Source organism: Sphaerodactylus townsendi, linkage group LG05 (assembly GCF_021028975.2).
Source record: "Sphaerodactylus townsendi isolate TG3544 linkage group LG05, MPM_Stown_v2.3, whole genome shotgun sequence".
Classification (NCBI taxonomy): Eukaryota; Metazoa; Chordata; class Lepidosauria; order Squamata; family Sphaerodactylidae; genus Sphaerodactylus; species Sphaerodactylus townsendi.
Window position 1 is genome coordinate 115,736,255 of NC_059429.1, and position 17,490 is coordinate 115,753,744.

Here is a 17,490-nt window from a genome sequence, read left to right on the forward strand (position 1 = left end):
GAGGGGGGTGGTTTTGGCAGGGGCCTTTGGCGTTTGCTGGTCTGCCTCTAGTACTCTCCTCCTCTTGGTCCTGGGCTGGGGAGACAGCCCAAGAGGCGGGGAGTTTCCTCGACGGGCAGTTGTCGCTCCTCCAATGGAAGCCCTTCTGGCAACGTGGGCACCGGGTTTTAGGTGGCCTTCTCCTCCTGGGGAGGACCCTCCTCCATCGGGGTTGTAGAAGCTCCCCCCCACCGGGCTGCTCTACACTCCCTTCGGAAGTGTCCGGGTCTGCACGCCAGTTAAAGCAGTCATCCTGGAGGACTGTCTCCCCGCCGGTGGAGAGTGCTGCTTGGCGAGGAGAGAGGGAGGAGGCTAGCTTGGTGGGCGGAGGATCCAATGTCCTGGCAAGCCTTATAGCATGTCGGCCAGTTCAGGATTTTGCTCTAGGCCTGCGGATTGCCCTGGCGCGGCATCTCCATGGAAGCGTGCCTTCCTTTGCGCAGGCTATGAGGAGCTCGTTTTGGGCCTTCCTCGCTATCTACCTGCCTCTTGAGCTTCCTGGAGCCTGTTCACAAATCCAGCATAGGGCCTCTTGGGGTTTTTGCCGGATGGAGGAGAAACTCTGGGTTGGCTGGCCAGCATTGGGGACTCTGGATAAATGCCTTATAGGCGCACTTCCCAGAGGCTAATCGTAATCGGCGCGGGTGGCCTTCCCAGGCAGGACACAATCTGATCGCTGGGATTGGCAAAAAGCTATCGAAAACCGTAAAGCTGAGCGGGCGGTGTAGGCTTCGCCAGAGGTGGCTGCTCTGTTGAAGCATTGCTGGCGGAACTCACTTTCCCCAGACCACAAATTGCGCATGGGTCAGGAGCATGCTAAAGGTGGTTTTCCAGTCATCTGGAACCATTAGGTGGTTCCTTGCGATGGCTTCCAGCATGCCCTCTCACGTAGGGGCTAGTGGACCTTTACGCCCTGCGATTGCCTTTATGGAGCTCCGGTATGATATTATAGCTCAGGGGCGTACTCGACAACCTTCGGCCGAATCACATGCCATCCCTCCCTCTCAGTATTCGTGAAGTGGATGGGGCACAATGCAAGAATATCGCTATCGTCTTCCGCCAGGGTTTTCTTCTGCAGATCGTGGCTAATACCGCCTTTCTGGCTAGAGTTTTGAAACCCGGGCCACTTAATACGCGGCGCTTCGACGGAGGTGCAGTGGCTTCGAAAATGAAGGCGGAGCAAGGGGAGGGGGCGCTGGAGCCGCTGGAGAGTTTGGAATCTGGGTGAAGGAGCTTAGGTCAGAAGGAGGACAGGCGCCCCAATTTAGTGGGATAGAGAAAAAATTCCGGGGTTGAAATTGAAGGTGAAAGATCGAAGGAGGGCGGCTCTACAGCAAGGGAGCCATAGGTTCAGTGCAGGCTGATGGCGACAAAACATTGTCTCCATCGTCAGTAGCAGTTTGGCGACATCGGCGCGCCGAGGCTCTGTGCCAAGAGTGCGCCCGATGTTTTCCCAGTCCTTAAGATTCAATGTCCCCCCTCTGGGTACCATGGACACTGAGCTTCAATCTCCTCAACCAATTTTAAGCCCAGCTCCCTTCTTCACGGGACCCTGCCGCATTTCGCTAACGCCCCAGTTCGCCCAACGTGCTTGTCATAGTTTCTCCTGCTTTTGCAAGCTCCCATACTCACCGGTGTTCCGGTCGGACGAGAGAGTGCGTCCTAGGATCGCCGAAACTCTGGATGCGCCGATCCAGAGTGACAGGCGATACCGTCAAAACGGTGGTCCCTGATGCGCCGATCCAGCGGACTTCGGGTATCGCCGGCCCTTCCCCAGGCGCTTACGGTGAGCAGGGTGGAGGTTCGAGGATTCCCCGGTTTCGGCACCAGCTTGTAGTCGACCCACGCGGTCAGCGTAAGAACGAGACGAGACGCGGAGTGGGGGGGGGTGGGGGGGGGGGGGGGGGGGAGGGGGGGGGGGTGGGGGGGGGGGGGGGTGGTGGGGGAGGAGGTGGTGGTGGTGGGGGAGGTGGTGGTGGTGGGGGGGGGTGGTGGTGGTGGGGGGGGGGGGGGGGGGGGGGGGGGGGGGGGGGGGGGGGGGTGGGGGTGGGGGGGGGTGGGGGGGGGGGGGTGGGGGGGTGGGGGGGTGGGGGGGGGGGGGGGGGGGGGGGGGGGGGGGGGGGGGGGGGGGGGGGTGGGGGGGGGGGGGGGTGGGGGGGGGGGGGGGTGGGGGGGGGGGGGGGTGGGGGGGGGGGGGGGTGGGGGGGGGGGGGGGTGGGGGGGGGGGGGGGTGGGGGGGGGGGGGGGTGGGGGGGGGGGGGGGTGGGGGGGGGGGGGGGTGGGGGGGGGGGGGGGTGGGGGGGGGGGGGGGTGGGGGGGGGGGGGGGTGGGGGGGGGGGGGGGTGGGGGGGGGGGGGGGTGGGGGGGGGGGGGGGTGGGGGGGGGGGGGGGTGGGGGGGGGGGGGGGTGGGGGGGGGGGGGGGTGGGGGGGGGGGGGGGTGGGGGGGGGGGGGGGTGGGGGGGGGGGGGGGTGGGGGGGGGGGGGGGTGGGGGGGGGGGGGGGTGGGGGGGGGGGGGGGTGGGGGGGGGGGGGGGTGGGGGGGGGGGGGGGTGGGGGGGGGGGGGGGTGGGGGGGGGGGGGGGTGGGGGGGGGGGGGGGTGGGGGGGGGGGGGGGTGGGGGGGGGGGGGGGTGGGGGGGGGGGGGGGTGGGGGGGGGGGGGGGTGGGGGGGGGGGGGGGTGGGGGGGGGGGGGGGTGGGGGGGGGGGGGGGTGGGGGGGGGGGGGGGTGGGGGGGGGGGGGGGTGGGGGGGGGGGGGGGTGGGGGGGGGGGGGGGTGGGGGGGGGGGGGGGTGGGGGGGGGGGGGGGTGGGGGGGGGGGGGGGTGGGGGGGGGGGGGGGTGGGGGGGGGGGGGGGTGGGGGGGGGGGGGGGTGGGGGGGGGGGGGGGTGGGGGGGGGGGGGGGTGGGGGGGGGGGGGGGTGGGGGGGGGGGGGGGTGGGGGGGGGGGGGGGTGGGGGGGGGGGGGGGTGGGGGGGGGGGGGGGTGGGGGGGGGGGGGGGTGGGGGGGGGGGGGGGTGGGGGGGGGGGGGGGTGGGGGGGGGGGGGGGTGGGGGGGGGGGGGGGTGGGGGGGGGGGGGGGTGGGGGGGGGGGGGGGTGGGGGGGGGGGGGGGTGGGGGGGGGGGGGGGTGGGGGGGGGGGGGGGTGGGGGGGGGGGGGGGTGGGGGGGGGGGGGGGTGGGGGGGGGGGGGGGTGGGGGGGGGGGGGGGTGGGGGGGGGGGGGGGTGGGGGGGGGGGGGGGTGGGGGGGGGGGGGGGTGGGGGGGGGGGGGGGTGGGGGGGGGGGGGGGTGGGGGGGGGGGGGGGTGGGGGGGGGGGGGGGTGGGGGGGGGGGGGGGTGGGGGGGGGGGGGGGTGGGGGGGGGGGGGGGTGGGGGGGGGGGGGGGTGGGGGGGGGGGGGGGTGGGGGGGGGGGGGGGTGGGGGGGGGGGGGGGTGGGGGGGGGGGGGGGTGGGGGGGGGGGGGGGTGGGGGGGGGGGGGGGTGGGGGGGGGGGGGGGTGGGGGGGGGGGGGGGTGGGGGGGGGGGGGGGTGGGGGGGGGGGGGGGTGGGGGGGGGGGGGGGTGGGGGGGGGGGGGGGTGGGGGGGGGGGGGGGTGGGGGGGGGGGGGGGTGGGGGGGGGGGGGGGTGGGGGGGGGGGGGGGTGGGGGGGGGGGGGGGTGGGGGGGGGGGGGGGTGGGGGGGGGGGGGGGTGGGGGGGGGGGGGGGTGGGGGGGGGGGGGGGTGGGGGGGGGGGGGGGTGGGGGGGGGGGGGGGTGGGGGGGGGGGGGGGTGGGGGGGGGGGGGGGTGGGGGGGGGGGGGGGTGGGGGGGGGGGGGGGTGGGGGGGGGGGGGGGTGGGGGGGGGGGGGGGTGGGGGGGGGGGGGGGTGGGGGGGGGGGGGGGTGGGGGGGGGGGGGGGTGGGGGGGGGGGGGGGTGGGGGGGGGGGGGGGTGGGGGGGGGGGGGGGTGGGGGGGGGGGGGGGTGGGGGGGGGGGGGGGTGGGGGGGGGGGGGGGTGGGGGGGGGGGGGGGTGGGGGGGGGGGGGGGTGGGGGGGGGGGGGGGTGGGGGGGGGGGGGGGTGGGGGGGGGGGGGGGTGGGGGGGGGGGGGGGTGGGGGGGGGGGGGGGTGGGGGGGGGGGGGGGTGGGGGGGGGGGGGGGTGGGGGGGGGGGGGGGTGGGGGGGGGGGGGGGTGGGGGGGGGGGGGGGTGGGGGGGGGGGGGGGTGGGGGGGGGGGGGGGTGGGGGGGGGGGGGGGTGGGGGGGGGGGGGGGTGGGGGGGGGGGGGGGTGGGGGGGGGGGGGGGTGGGGGGGGGGGGGGGTGGGGGGGGGGGGGGGTGGGGGGGGGGGGGGGTGGGGGGGGGGGGGGGTGGGGGGGGGGGGGGGTGGGGGGGGGGGGGGGTGGGGGGGGGGGGGGGTGGGGGGGGGGGGGGGTGGGGGGGGGGGGGGGTGGGGGGGGGGGGGGGTGGGGGGGGGGGGGGGTGGGGGGGGGGGGGGGTGGGGGGGGGGGGGGGTGGGGGGGGGGGGGGGTGGGGGGGGGGGGGGGTGGGGGGGGGGGGGGGTGGGGGGGGGGGGGGGTGGGGGGGGGGGGGGGTGGGGGGGGGGGGGGGTGGGGGGGGGGGGGGGTGGGGGGGGGGGGGGGTGGGGGGGGGGGGGGGTGGGGGGGGGGGGGGGTGGGGGGGGGGGGGGGTGGGGGGGGGGGGGGGTGGGGGGGGGGGGGGGTGGGGGGGGGGGGGGGTGGGGGGGGGGGGGGGTGGGGGGGGGGGGGGGTGGGGGGGGGGGGGGGTGGGGGGGGGGGGGGGTGGGGGGGGGGGGGGGTGGGGGGGGGGGGGGGTGGGGGGGGGGGGGGGTGGGGGGGGGGGGGGGTGGGGGGGGGGGGGGGTGGGGGGGGGGGGGGGTGGGGGGGGGGGGGGGTGGGGGGGGGGGGGGGTGGGGGGGGGGGGGGGTGGGGGGGGGGGGGGGTGGGGGGGGGGGGGGGTGGGGGGGGGGGGGGGTGGGGGGGGGGGGGGGTGGGGGGGGGGGGGGGTGGGGGGGGGGGGGGGTGGGGGGGGGGGGGGGTGGGGGGGGGGGGGGGTGGGGGGGGGGGGGGGTGGGGGGGGGGGGGGGTGGGGGGGGGGGGGGGTGGGGGGGGGGGGGGGTGGGGGGGGGGGGGGGTGGGGGGGGGGGGGGGTGGGGGGGGGGGGGGGTGGGGGGGGGGGGGGGTGGGGGGGGGGGGGGGTGGGGGGGGGGGGGGGTGGGGGGGGGGGGGGGTGGGGGGGGGGGGGGGTGGGGGGGGGGGGGGGTGGGGGGGGGGGGGGGTGGGGGGGGGGGGGGGTGGGGGGGGGGGGGGGTGGGGGGGGGGGGGGGTGGGGGGGGGGGGGGGTGGGGGGGGGGGGGGGTGGGGGGGGGGGGGGGTGGGGGGGGGGGGGGGTGGGGGGGGGGGGGGGTGGGGGGGGGGGGGGGTGGGGGGGGGGGGGGGTGGGGGGGGGGGGGGGTGGGGGGGGGGGGGGGTGGGGGGGGGGGGGGGTGGGGGGGGGGGGGGGTGGGGGGGGGGGGGGGTGGGGGGGGGGGGGGGTGGGGGGGGGGGGGGGTGGGGGGGGGGGGGGGTGGGGGGGGGGGGGGGTGGGGGGGGGGGGGGGTGGGGGGGGGGGGGGGTGGGGGGGGGGGGGGGTGGGGGGGGGGGGGGGTGGGGGGGGGGGGGGGTGGGGGGGGGGGGGGGTGGGGGGGGGGGGGGGTGGGGGGGGGGGGGGGTGGGGGGGGGGGGGGGTGGGGGGGGGGGGGGGTGGGGGGGGGGGGGGGTGGGGGGGGGGGGGGGTGGGGGGGGGGGGGGGTGGGGGGGGGGGGGGGTGGGGGGGGGGGGGGGTGGGGGGGGGGGGGGGTGGGGGGGGGGGGGGGTGGGGGGGGGGGGGGGTGGGGGGGGGGGGGGGTGGGGGGGGGGGGGGGTGGGGGGGGGGGGGGGTGGGGGGGGGGGGGGGTGGGGGGGGGGGGGGGTGGGGGGGGGGGGGGGTGGGGGGGGGGGGGGGTGGGGGGGGGGGGGGGTGGGGGGGGGGGGGGGTGGGGGGGGGGGGGGGTGGGGGGGGGGGGGGGTGGGGGGGGGGGGGGGTGGGGGGGGGGGGGGGTGGGGGGGGGGGGGGGTGGGGGGGGGGGGGGGTGGGGGGGGGGGGGGGTGGGGGGGGGGGGGGGTGGGGGGGGGGGGGGGTGGGGGGGGGGGGGGGTGGGGGGGGGGGGGGGTGGGGGGGGGGGGGGGTGGGGGGGGGGGGGGGTGGGGGGGGGGGGGGGTGGGGGGGGGGGGGGGTGGGGGGGGGGGGGGGTGGGGGGGGGGGGGGGTGGGGGGGGGGGGGGGTGGGGGGGGGGGGGGGTGGGGGGGGGGGGGGGTGGGGGGGGGGGGGGGTGGGGGGGGGGGGGGGTGGGGGGGGGGGGGGGTGGGGGGGGGGGGGGGTGGGGGGGGGGGGGGGTGGGGGGGGGGGGGGGTGGGGGGGGGGGGGGGTGGGGGGGGGGGGGGGTGGGGGGGGGGGGGGGTGGGGGGGGGGGGGGGTGGGGGGGGGGGGGGGTGGGGGGGGGGGGGGGTGGGGGGGGGGGGGGGTGGGGGGGGGGGGGGGTGGGGGGGGGGGGGGGTGGGGGGGGGGGGGGGTGGGGGGGGGGGGGGGTGGGGGGGGGGGGGGGTGGGGGGGGGGGGGGGTGGGGGGGGGGGGGGGTGGGGGGGGGGGGGGGTGGGGGGGGGGGGGGGTGGGGGGGGGGGGGGGTGGGGGGGGGGGGGGGTGGGGGGGGGGGGGGGTGGGGGGGGGGGGGGGTGGGGGGGGGGGGGGGTGGGGGGGGGGGGGGGTGGGGGGGGGGGGGGGTGGGGGGGGGGGGGGGTGGGGGGGGGGGGGGGTGGGGGGGGGGGGGGGTGGGGGGGGGGGGGGGTGGGGGGGGGGGGGGGTGGGGGGGGGGGGGGGTGGGGGGGGGGGGGGGTGGGGGGGGGGGGGGGTGGGGGGGGGGGGGGGTGGGGGGGGGGGGGGGTGGGGGGGGGGGGGGGTGGGGGGGGGGGGGGGTGGGGGGGGGGGGGGGTGGGGGGGGGGGGGGGTGGGGGGGGGGGGGGGTGGGGGGGGGGGGGGGTGGGGGGGGGGGGGGGTGGGGGGGGGGGGGGGTGGGGGGGGGGGGGGGTGGGGGGGGGGGGGGGTGGGGGGGGGGGGGGGTGGGGGGGGGGGGGGGTGGGGGGGGGGGGGGGTGGGGGGGGGGGGGGGTGGGGGGGGGGGGGGGTGGGGGGGGGGGGGGGTGGGGGGGGGGGGGGGTGGGGGGGGGGGGGGGTGGGGGGGGGGGGGGGTGGGGGGGGGGGGGGGTGGGGGGGGGGGGGGGTGGGGGGGGGGGGGGGTGGGGGGGGGGGGGGGTGGGGGGGGGGGGGGGTGGGGGGGGGGGGGGGTGGGGGGGGGGGGGGGTGGGGGGGGGGGGGGGTGGGGGGGGGGGGGGGTGGGGGGGGGGGGGGGTGGGGGGGGGGGGGGGTGGGGGGGGGGGGGGGTGGGGGGGGGGGGGGGTGGGGGGGGGGGGGGGTGGGGGGGGGGGGGGGTGGGGGGGGGGGGGGGTGGGGGGGGGGGGGGGTGGGGGGGGGGGGGGGTGGGGGGGGGGGGGGGTGGGGGGGGGGGGGGGTGGGGGGGGGGGGGGGTGGGGGGGGGGGGGGGTGGGGGGGGGGGGGGGTGGGGGGGGGGGGGGGTGGGGGGGGGGGGGGGTGGGGGGGGGGGGGGGTGGGGGGGGGGGGGGGTGGGGGGGGGGGGGGGTGGGGGGGGGGGGGGGTGGGGGGGGGGGGGGGTGGGGGGGGGGGGGGGTGGGGGGGGGGGGGGGTGGGGGGGGGGGGGGGTGGGGGGGGGGGGGGGTGGGGGGGGGGGGGGGTGGGGGGGGGGGGGGGTGGGGGGGGGGGGGGGTGGGGGGGGGGGGGGGTGGGGGGGGGGGGGGGTGGGGGGGGGGGGGGGTGGGGGGGGGGGGGGGTGGGGGGGGGGGGGGGTGGGGGGGGGGGGGGGTGGGGGGGGGGGGGGGTGGGGGGGGGGGGGGGTGGGGGGGGGGGGGGGTGGGGGGGGGGGGGGGTGGGGGGGGGGGGGGGTGGGGGGGGGGGGGGGTGGGGGGGGGGGGGGGTGGGGGGGGGGGGGGGTGGGGGGGGGGGGGGGTGGGGGGGGGGGGGGGTGGGGGGGGGGGGGGGTGGGGGGGGGGGGGGGTGGGGGGGGGGGGGGGTGGGGGGGGGGGGGGGTGGGGGGGGGGGGGGGTGGGGGGGGGGGGGGGTGGGGGGGGGGGGGGGTGGGGGGGGGGGGGGGTGGGGGGGGGGGGGGGTGGGGGGGGGGGGGGGTGGGGGGGGGGGGGGGTGGGGGGGGGGGGGGGTGGGGGGGGGGGGGGGTGGGGGGGGGGGGGGGTGGGGGGGGGGGGGGGTGGGGGGGGGGGGGGGTGGGGGGGGGGGGGGGTGGGGGGGGGGGGGGGTGGGGGGGGGGGGGGGTGGGGGGGGGGGGGGGTGGGGGGGGGGGGGGGTGGGGGGGGGGGGGGGTGGGGGGGGGGGGGGGTGGGGGGGGGGGGGGGTGGGGGGGGGGGGGGGTGGGGGGGGGGGGGGGTGGGGGGGGGGGGGGGTGGGGGGGGGGGGGGGTGGGGGGGGGGGGGGGTGGGGGGGGGGGGGGGTGGGGGGGGGGGGGGGTGGGGGGGGGGGGGGGTGGGGGGGGGGGGGGGTGGGGGGGGGGGGGGGTGGGGGGGGGGGGGGGTGGGGGGGGGGGGGGGTGGGGGGGGGGGGGGGTGGGGGGGGGGGGGGGTGGGGGGGGGGGGGGGTGGGGGGGGGGGGGGGTGGGGGGGGGGGGGGGTGGGGGGGGGGGGGGGTGGGGGGGGGGGGGGGTGGGGGGGGGGGGGGGTGGGGGGGGGGGGGGGTGGGGGGGGGGGGGGGTGGGGGGGGGGGGGGGTGGGGGGGGGGGGGGGTGGGGGGGGGGGGGGGTGGGGGGGGGGGGGGGTGGGGGGGGGGGGGGGTGGGGGGGGGGGGGGGTGGGGGGGGGGGGGGGTGGGGGGGGGGGGGGGTGGGGGGGGGGGGGGGTGGGGGGGGGGGGGGGTGGGGGGGGGGGGGGGTGGGGGGGGGGGGGGGTGGGGGGGGGGGGGGGTGGGGGGGGGGGGGGGTGGGGGGGGGGGGGGGTGGGGGGGGGGGGGGGTGGGGGGGGGGGGGGGTGGGGGGGGGGGGGGGTGGGGGGGGGGGGGGGTGGGGGGGGGGGGGGGTGGGGGGGGGGGGGGGTGGGGGGGGGGGGGGGTGGGGGGGGGGGGGGGTGGGGGGGGGGGGGGGTGGGGGGGGGGGGGGGTGGGGGGGGGGGGGGGTGGGGGGGGGGGGGGGTGGGGGGGGGGGGGGGTGGGGGGGGGGGGGGGTGGGGGGGGGGGGGGGTGGGGGGGGGGGGGGGTGGGGGGGGGGGGGGGTGGGGGGGGGGGGGGGTGGGGGGGGGGGGGGGTGGGGGGGGGGGGGGGTGGGGGGGGGGGGGGGTGGGGGGGGGGGGGGGTGGGGGGGGGGGGGGGTGGGGGGGGGGGGGGGTGGGGGGGGGGGGGGGTGGGGGGGGGGGGGGGTGGGGGGGGGGGGGGGTGGGGGGGGGGGGGGGTGGGGGGGGGGGGGGGTGGGGGGGGGGGGGGGTGGGGGGGGGGGGGGGTGGGGGGGGGGGGGGGTGGGGGGGGGGGGGGGTGGGGGGGGGGGGGGGTGGGGGGGGGGGGGGGTGGGGGGGGGGGGGGGTGGGGGGGGGGGGGGGTGGGGGGGGGGGGGGGTGGGGGGGGGGGGGGGTGGGGGGGGGGGGGGGTGGGGGGGGGGGGGGGTGGGGGGGGGGGGGGGTGGGGGGGGGGGGGGGTGGGGGGGGGGGGGGGTGGGGGGGGGGGGGGGTGGGGGGGGGGGGGGGTGGGGGGGGGGGGGGGTGGGGGGGGGGGGGGGTGGGGGGGGGGGGGGGTGGGGGGGGGGGGGGGTGGGGGGGGGGGGGGGTGGGGGGGGGGGGGGGTGGGGGGGGGGGGGGGTGGGGGGGGGGGGGGGTGGGGGGGGGGGGGGGTGGGGGGGGGGGGGGGTGGGGGGGGGGGGGGGTGGGGGGGGGGGGGGGTGGGGGGGGGGGGGGGTGGGGGGGGGGGGGGGTGGGGGGGGGGGGGGGTGGGGGGGGGGGGGGGTGGGGGGGGGGGGGGGTGGGGGGGGGGGGGGGTGGGGGGGGGGGGGGGTGGGGGGGGGGGGGGGTGGGGGGGGGGGGGGGTGGGGGGGGGGGGGGGTGGGGGGGGGGGGGGGTGGGGGGGGGGGGGGGTGGGGGGGGGGGGGGGTGGGGGGGGGGGGGGGTGGGGGGGGGGGGGGGTGGGGGGGGGGGGGGGTGGGGGGGGGGGGGGGTGGGGGGGGGGGGGGGTGGGGGGGGGGGGGGGTGGGGGGGGGGGGGGGTGGGGGGGGGGGGGGGTGGGGGGGGGGGGGGGTGGGGGGGGGGGGGGGTGGGGGGGGGGGGGGGTGGGGGGGGGGGGGGGTGGGGGGGGGGGGGGGTGGGGGGGGGGGGGGGTGGGGGGGGGGGGGGGTGGGGGGGGGGGGGGGTGGGGGGGGGGGGGGGTGGGGGGGGGGGGGGGTGGGGGGGGGGGGGGGTGGGGGGGGGGGGGGGTGGGGGGGGGGGGGGGTGGGGGGGGGGGGGGGTGGGGGGGGGGGGGGGTGGGGGGGGGGGGGGGTGGGGGGGGGGGGGGGTGGGGGGGGGGGGGGGTGGGGGGGGGGGGGGGTGGGGGGGGGGGGGGGTGGGGGGGGGGGGGGGTGGGGGGGGGGGGGGGTGGGGGGGGGGGGGGGTGGGGGGGGGGGGGGGTGGGGGGGGGGGGGGGTGGGGGGGGGGGGGGGTGGGGGGGGGGGGGGGTGGGGGGGGGGGGGGGTGGGGGGGGGGGGGGGTGGGGGGGGGGGGGGGTGGGGGGGGGGGGGGGTGGGGGGGGGGGGGGGTGGGGGGGGGGGGGGGTGGGGGGGGGGGGGGGTGGGGGGGGGGGGGGGTGGGGGGGGGGGGGGGTGGGGGGGGGGGGGGGTGGGGGGGGGGGGGGGTGGGGGGGGGGGGGGGTGGGGGGGGGGGGGGGTGGGGGGGGGGGGGGGTGGGGGGGGGGGGGGGTGGGGGGGGGGGGGGGTGGGGGGGGGGGGGGGTGGGGGGGGGGGGGGGTGGGGGGGGGGGGGGGTGGGGGGGGGGGGGGGTGGGGGGGGGGGGGGGTGGGGGGGGGGGGGGGTGGGGGGGGGGGGGGGTGGGGGGGGGGGGGGGTGGGGGGGGGGGGGGGTGGGGGGGGGGGGGGGTGGGGGGGGGGGGGGGTGGGGGGGGGGGGGGGTGGGGGGGGGGGGGGGTGGGGGGGGGGGGGGGTGGGGGGGGGGGGGGGTGGGGGGGGGGGGGGGTGGGGGGGGGGGGGGGTGGGGGGGGGGGGGGGTGGGGGGGGGGGGGGGTGGGGGGGGGGGGGGGTGGGGGGGGGGGGGGGTGGGGGGGGGGGGGGGTGGGGGGGGGGGGGGGTGGGGGGGGGGGGGGGTGGGGGGGGGGGGGGGTGGGGGGGGGGGGGGGTGGGGGGGGGGGGGGGTGGGGGGGGGGGGGGGTGGGGGGGGGGGGGGGTGGGGGGGGGGGGGGGTGGGGGGGGGGGGGGGTGGGGGGGGGGGGGGGTGGGGGGGGGGGGGGGTGGGGGGGGGGGGGGGTGGGGGGGGGGGGGGGTGGGGGGGGGGGGGGGTGGGGGGGGGGGGGGGTGGGGGGGGGGGGGGGTGGGGGGGGGGGGGGGTGGGGGGGGGGGGGGGTGGGGGGGGGGGGGGGTGGGGGGGGGGGGGGGTGGGGGGGGGGGGGGGTGGGGGGGGGGGGGGGTGGGGGGGGGGGGGGGTGGGGGGGGGGGGGGGTGGGGGGGGGGGGGGGTGGGGGGGGGGGGGGGTGGGGGGGGGGGGGGGTGGGGGGGGGGGGGGGTGGGGGGGGGGGGGGGTGGGGGGGGGGGGGGGTGGGGGGGGGGGGGGGTGGGGGGGGGGGGGGGTGGGGGGGGGGGGGGGTGGGGGGGGGGGGGGGTGGGGGGGGGGGGGGGTGGGGGGGGGGGGGGGTGGGGGGGGGGGGGGGTGGGGGGGGGGGGGGGTGGGGGGGGGGGGGGGTGGGGGGGGGGGGGGGTGGGGGGGGGGGGGGGTGGGGGGGGGGGGGGGTGGGGGGGGGGGGGGGTGGGGGGGGGGGGGGGTGGGGGGGGGGGGGGGTGGGGGGGGGGGGGGGTGGGGGGGGGGGGGGGTGGGGGGGGGGGGGGGTGGGGGGGGGGGGGGGTGGGGGGGGGGGGGGGTGGGGGGGGGGGGGGGTGGGGGGGGGGGGGGGTGGGGGGGGGGGGGGGTGGGGGGGGGGGGGGGTGGGGGGGGGGGGGGGTGGGGGGGGGGGGGGGTGGGGGGGGGGGGGGGTGGGGGGGGGGGGGGGTGGGGGGGGGGGGGGGTGGGGGGGGGGGGGGGTGGGGGGGGGGGGGGGTGGGGGGGGGGGGGGGTGGGGGGGGGGGGGGGTGGGGGGGGGGGGGGGTGGGGGGGGGGGGGGGTGGGGGGGGGGGGGGGTGGGGGGGGGGGGGGGTGGGGGGGGGGGGGGGTGGGGGGGGGGGGGGGTGGGGGGGGGGGGGGGTGGGGGGGGGGGGGGGTGGGGGGGGGGGGGGGTGGGGGGGGGGGGGGGTGGGGGGGGGGGGGGGTGGGGGGGGGGGGGGGTGGGGGGGGGGGGGGGTGGGGGGGGGGGGGGGTGGGGGGGGGGGGGGGTGGGGGGGGGGGGGGGTGGGGGGGGGGGGGGGTGGGGGGGGGGGGGGGTGGGGGGGGGGGGGGGTGGGGGGGGGGGGGGGTGGGGGGGGGGGGGGGTGGGGGGGGGGGGGGGTGGGGGGGGGGGGGGGTGGGGGGGGGGGGGGGTGGGGGGGGGGGGGGGTGGGGGGGGGGGGGGGTGGGGGGGGGGGGGGGTGGGGGGGGGGGGGGGTGGGGGGGGGGGGGGGTGGGGGGGGGGGGGGGTGGGGGGGGGGGGGGGTGGGGGGGGGGGGGGGTGGGGGGGGGGGGGGGTGGGGGGGGGGGGGGGTGGGGGGGGGGGGGGGTGGGGGGGGGGGGGGGTGGGGGGGGGGGGGGGTGGGGGGGGGGGGGGGTGGGGGGGGGGGGGGGTGGGGGGGGGGGGGGGTGGGGGGGGGGGGGGGTGGGGGGGGGGGGGGGTGGGGGGGGGGGGGGGTGGGGGGGGGGGGGGGTGGGGGGGGGGGGGGGTGGGGGGGGGGGGGGGTGGGGGGGGGGGGGGGTGGGGGGGGGGGGGGGTGGGGGGGGGGGGGGGTGGGGGGGGGGGGGGGTGGGGGGGGGGGGGGGTGGGGGGGGGGGGGGGTGGGGGGGGGGGGGGGTGGGGGGGGGGGGGGGTGGGGGGGGGGGGGGGTGGGGGGGGGGGGGGGTGGGGGGGGGGGGGGGTGGGGGGGGGGGGGGGTGGGGGGGGGGGGGGGTGGGGGGGGGGGGGGGTGGGGGGGGGGGGGGGTGGGGGGGGGGGGGGGTGGGGGGGGGGGGGGGTGGGGGGGGGGGGGGGTGGGGGGGGGGGGGGGTGGGGGGGGGGGGGGGTGGGGGGGGGGGGGGGTGGGGGGGGGGGGGGGTGGGGGGGGGGGGGGGTGGGGGGGGGGGGGGGTGGGGGGGGGGGGGGGTGGGGGGGGGGGGGGGTGGGGGGGGGGGGGGGTGGGGGGGGGGGGGGGTGGGGGGGGGGGGGGGTGGGGGGGGGGGGGGGTGGGGGGGGGGGGGGGTGGGGGGGGGGGGGGGTGGGGGGGGGGGGGGGTGGGGGGGGGGGGGGGTGGGGGGGGGGGGGGGTGGGGGGGGGGGGGGGTGGGGGGGGGGGGGGGTGGGGGGGGGGGGGGGTGGGGGGGGGGGGGGGTGGGGGGGGGGGGGGGTGGGGGGGGGGGGGGGTGGGGGGGGGGGGGGGTGGGGGGGGGGGGGGGTGGGGGGGGGGGGGGGTGGGGGGGGGGGGGGGTGGGGGGGGGGGGGGGTGGGGGGGGGGGGGGGTGGGGGGGGGGGGGGGTGGGGGGGGGGGGGGGTGGGGGGGGGGGGGGGTGGGGGGGGGGGGGGGTGGGGGGGGGGGGGGGTGGGGGGGGGGGGGGGTGGGGGGGGGGGGGGGTGGGGGGGGGGGGGGGTGGGGGGGGGGGGGGGTGGGGGGGGGGGGGGGTGGGGGGGGGGGGGGGTGGGGGGGGGGGGGGGTGGGGGGGGGGGGGGGTGGGGGGGGGGGGGGGTGGGGGGGGGGGGGGGTGGGGGGGGGGGGGGGTGGGGGGGGGGGGGGGTGGGGGGGGGGGGGGGTGGGGGGGGGGGGGGGTGGGGGGGGGGGGGGGTGGGGGGGGGGGGGGGTGGGGGGGGGGGGGGGTGGGGGGGGGGGGGGGTGGGGGGGGGGGGGGGTGGGGGGGGGGGGGGGTGGGGGGGGGGGGGGGTGGGGGGGGGGGGGGGTGGGGGGGGGGGGGGGTGGGGGGGGGGGGGGGTGGGGGGGGGGGGGGGTGGGGGGGGGGGGGGGTGGGGGGGGGGGGGGGTGGGGGGGGGGGGGGGTGGGGGGGGGGGGGGGTGGGGGGGGGGGGGGGTGGGGGGGGGGGGGGGTGGGGGGGGGGGGGGGTGGGGGGGGGGGGGGGTGGGGGGGGGGGGGGGTGGGGGGGGGGGGGGGTGGGGGGGGGGGGGGGTGGGGGGGGGGGGGGGTGGGGGGGGGGGGGGGTGGGGGGGGGGGGGGGTGGGGGGGGGGGGGGGTGGGGGGGGGGGGGGGTGGGGGGGGGGGGGGGTGGGGGGGGGGGGGGGTGGGGGGGGGGGGGGGTGGGGGGGGGGGGGGGTGGGGGGGGGGGGGGGTGGGGGGGGGGGGGGGTGGGGGGGGGGGGGGGTGGGGGGGGGGGGGGGTGGGGGGGGGGGGGGGTGGGGGGGGGGGGGGGTGGGGGGGGGGGGGGGTGGGGGGGGGGGGGGGTGGGGGGGGGGGGGGGTGGGGGGGGGGGGGGGTGGGGGGGGGGGGGGGTGGGGGGGGGGGGGGGTGGGGGGGGGGGGGGGTGGGGGGGGGGGGGGGTGGGGGGGGGGGGGGGTGGGGGGGGGGGGGGGTGGGGGGGGGGGGGGGTGGGGGGGGGGGGGGGTGGGGGGGGGGGGGGGTGGGGGGGGGGGGGGGTGGGGGGGGGGGGGGGTGGGGGGGGGGGGGGGTGGGGGGGGGGGGGGGTGGGGGGGGGGGGGGGTGGGGGGGGGGGGGGGTGGGGGGGGGGGGGGGTGGGGGGGGGGGGGGGTGGGGGGGGGGGGGGGTGGGGGGGGGGGGGGGTGGGGGGGGGGGGGGGTGGGGGGGGGGGGGGGTGGGGGGGGGGGGGGGTGGGGGGGGGGGGGGGTGGGGGGGGGGGGGGGTGGGGGGGGGGGGGGGTGGGGGGGGGGGGGGGTGGGGGGGGGGGGGGGTGGGGGGGGGGGGGGGTGGGGGGGGGGGGGGGTGGGGGGGGGGGGGGGTGGGGGGGGGGGGGGGTGGGGGGGGGGGGGGGTGGGGGGGGGGGGGGGTGGGGGGGGGGGGGGGTGGGGGGGGGGGGGGGTGGGGGGGGGGGGGGGTGGGGGGGGGGGGGGGTGGGGGGGGGGGGGGGTGGGGGGGGGGGGGGGTGGGGGGGGGGGGGGGTGGGGGGGGGGGGGGGTGGGGGGGGGGGGGGGTGGGGGGGGGGGGGGGTGGGGGGGGGGGGGGGTGGGGGGGGGGGGGGGTGGGGGGGGGGGGGGGTGGGGGGGGGGGGGGGTGGGGGGGGGGGGGGGTGGGGGGGGGGGGGGGTGGGGGGGGGGGGGGGTGGGGGGGGGGGGGGGTGGGGGGGGGGGGGGGTGGGGGGGGGGGGGGGTGGGGGGGGGGGGGGGTGGGGGGGGGGGGGGGTGGGGGGGGGGGGGGGTGGGGGGGGGGGGGGGTGGGGGGGGGGGGGGGTGGGGGGGGGGGGGGGTGGGGGGGGGGGGGGGTGGGGGGGGGGGGGGGTGGGGGGGGGGGGGGGTGGGGGGGGGGGGGGGTGGGGGGGGGGGGGGGTGGGGGGGGGGGGGGGTGGGGGGGGGGGGGGGTGGGGGGGGGGGGGGGTGGGGGGGGGGGGGGGTGGGGGGGGGGGGGGGTGGGGGGGGGGGGGGGTGGGGGGGGGGGGGGGTGGGGGGGGGGGGGGGTGGGGGGGGGGGGGGGTGGGGGGGGGGGGGGGTGGGGGGGGGGGGGGGTGGGGGGGGGGGGGGGTGGGGGGGGGGGGGGGTGGGGGGGGGGGGGGGTGGGGGGGGGGGGGGGTGGGGGGGGGGGGGGGTGGGGGGGGGGGGGGGTGGGGGGGGGGGGGGGTGGGGGGGGGGGGGGGTGGGGGGGGGGGGGGGTGGGGGGGGGGGGGGGTGGGGGGGGGGGGGGGTGGGGGGGGGGGGGGGTGGGGGGGGGGGGGGGTGGGGGGGGGGGGGGGTGGGGGGGGGGGGGGGTGGGGGGGGGGGGGGGTGGGGGGGGGGGGGGGTGGGGGGGGGGGGGGGTGGGGGGGGGGGGGGGTGGGGGGGGGGGGGGGTGGGGGGGGGGGGGGGTGGGGGGGGGGGGGGGTGGGGGGGGGGGGGGGTGGGGGGGGGGGGGGGTGGGGGGGGGGGGGGGTGGGGGGGGGGGGGGGTGGGGGGGGGGGGGGGTGGGGGGGGGGGGGGGTGGGGGGGGGGGGGGGTGGGGGGGGGGGGGGGTGGGGGGGGGGGGGGGTGGGGGGGGGGGGGGGTGGGGGGGGGGGGGGGTGGGGGGGGGGGGGGGTGGGGGGGGGGGGGGGTGGGGGGGGGGGGGGGTGGGGGGGGGGGGGGGTGGGGGGGGGGGGGGGTGGGGGGGGGGGGGGGTGGGGGGGGGGGGGGGTGGGGGGGGGGGGGGGTGGGGGGGGGGGGGGGTGGGGGGGGGGGGGGGTGGGGGGGGGGGGGGGTGGGGGGGGGGGGGGGTGGGGGGGGGGGGGGGTGGGGGGGGGGGGGGGTGGGGGGGGGGGGGGGTGGGGGGGGGGGGGGGTGGGGGGGGGGGGGGGTGGGGGGGGGGGGGGGTGGGGGGGGGGGGGGGTGGGGGGGGGGGGGGGTGGGGGGGGGGGGGGGTGGGGGGGGGGGGGGGTGGGGGGGGGGGGGGGTGGGGGGGGGGGGGGGTGGGGGGGGGGGGGGGTGGGGGGGGGGGGGGGTGGGGGGGGGGGGGGGTGGGGGGGGGGGGGGGTGGGGGGGGGGGGGGGTGGGGGGGGGGGGGGGTGGGGGGGGGGGGGGGTGGGGGGGGGGGGGGGTGGGGGGGGGGGGGGGTGGGGGGGGGGGGGGGTGGGGGGGGGGGGGGGTGGGGGGGGGGGGGGGTGGGGGGGGGGGGGGGTGGGGGGGGGGGGGGGTGGGGGGGGGGGGGGGTGGGGGGGGGGGGGGGTGGGGGGGGGGGGGGGTGGGGGGGGGGGGGGGTGGGGGGGGGGGGGGGTGGGGGGGGGGGGGGGTGGGGGGGGGGGGGGGTGGGGGGGGGGGGGGGTGGGGGGGGGGGGGGGTGGGGGGGGGGGGGGGTGGGGGGGGGGGGGGGTGGGGGGGGGGGGGGGTGGGGGGGGGGGGGGGTGGGGGGGGGGGGGGGTGGGGGGGGGGGGGGGTGGGGGGGGGGGGGGGTGGGGGGGGGGGGGGGTGGG